The following is a 1,972-nucleotide window of genomic DNA, read 5'->3' as shown; positions in this document are numbered from 1 at the left end:
TCGTTGCTGGGCTCTTGCATCTTTCTGATTGCTGTCCTATGTTGCTTCCTACCGTCTGTGGCCTCCTGACTATTCAGGCTGTTCACCATTCTTTACATCCTCTCAGTACTCATTTTATTTCCTTCTCCTTTGAGCCTAAATTTCCTCTGGATCCACATAGGGTGCCTTAACTTCCACAGGCTGCTTGCACTTCTTCCTTTTCTACTGTTTTCTTTTTCTTCCCTGGACAAACGTGTCCATCCATTTAAAAAATAGCCACCATGGGGGCTCCTGGGTGGCTTAGTCGTTTAAGTGTCTGACTCTTGATTTCAGCTCAGGTCACGATCTCACGGTTTGTGGGATCAAGCCCCACGTCAGGCTCTGTGCTGACAGCGTGGAGCCTGCTTGGGATTCTCTCTGTCTCTCTCTTTCTGCCCCTCCCCTGCTCACGTGTGTGCGCTCTCTCTCTCTCTCTCTCTCTCTCTCAAAATAAATACACTTAAAAAAAAATTAGTCACCATGGTCATTTCCTAACCCCCTTTTCTCTTGTGGGTTTTCATCCTCTTTCTTCTCCTTCCCTCCTCCCCTTCTGTTTTGTTTTTTTTTCCTTAGTGTGTCTTGTTTTGTACAGCCATTACTTGAGCCTGGGGTTTTTTTTGAACTTTTTTTATTTTTTTAATGTTTAGTTATTTTTGAGAGAGAGAGAGAAAGAGACAGAGATGGAGTGTGAGCAAGGGAGGGAGGGCTTTGAGAGGAAGACACAGATTCCGAAGTAGGCTCCAGGCTCTGACCTGTCAGCACAGTGCCTGATGTGGGCCTTGAACTCACAAATCGTGAGAACATGACCTGAGGTGAAGTTGGACACTTAACTGACTGAGCCACCCAGGTGCCCCCTTCTTTTTTTTTATAAGGTGTTCTAAGATGTGGGGGCGCCTGGGTGGCTCAGTTGGTTGTGCATCCGACTTCGGCTCAGGTCGAAGCCCCGCATCAGGCTCTGTGTTGATAGCTGGGAGCCTGGAGCCTGCTTCAGATTCTCTGTCTCCCTCTCTCTCTTCTCCTCCCCCGCTTGTGCTCTGTCTCTCTCTGTCTCTCAAATATGAATAAATGTAAAAAAAAAAATTTTTTTTGAAAAAAAAAGGTGTTCTAAGATGTGGCTTATAGAACCACAAAATATCATCTAGTCCATCTAGTTCCTTTTGGTTATGAGGAAACAGACCCAGAAAAGATAGCAGGTGCCAACCTTGCTGTGTTCAGTTTTTTCACAGAATGTTTCTTCAGCTCATGTTCAGACAAGCTGGTTAGAACTGAAAGGATACAATTGATTTAAAAGTTTTCTTCTAATGGGGCGCCTGTGTGGCTCAGTCACAGGCTCAGTCAGTTAAGTCTCTGTAAGTGTCTGACTCTCTTGATCTTGGCTCAGGTCATGATCTCACAGTTTGTGGGTTTGAGCCATGCATCGGTCTCTGTGCTGATGGTGTGGAGTCTGCTTGAGATTCTCTCCATCTCTCAGCCCTTCCCCTGCTCATGCTTGGTCTCTCTCTCTCTCACTCTCTCTCAAAATAAGTAAACTTAGGGGCACCTGGGTGGCCCAGTCAGTTAAGCATCCAACTTCAGCTCAGGTTGTGATCTCATGGTTCATGGGTTTGCGCTTCATGTCGGGCTGTGTGCTGACAGCTGAGAGCCTGGAGCTTGCTTCAGATTCTGTGTCTCCCTCTCTCTCTGCCCCTCCCCTGCTCATGCTTTTTCTCTCTCTCTCTCTCTCCCTCTCCCCCCCCCATAAGTAAACAAACAAACTTAAAAAAAAAAAAAGTTGCCCTCTAACACAGTGATTCCCAAAGTTGACTGTGCCTTACAATCACCTGAGGAGCTTTTTTTTTTTTAATTTTTAACCTTTATTTATTTTTTTGAAACAGAGAGAGACAGAGCATGAATGGGGAAGGGTCAGAGAGAGGGAGGCACAGAATCGGAAACAGGCTCTAGGCTCTGAGCCGTC

The sequence above is a fragment of the Panthera tigris genome, chromosome C1, assembly GCF_018350195.1.
Source record: "Panthera tigris isolate Pti1 chromosome C1, P.tigris_Pti1_mat1.1, whole genome shotgun sequence".
NCBI classification, from domain to species: domain Eukaryota; kingdom Metazoa; phylum Chordata; class Mammalia; order Carnivora; family Felidae; genus Panthera; species Panthera tigris.
The sequence above is the reverse complement of the archived record's forward strand: the minus strand, read 5'-3'. Positions refer to the sequence as shown.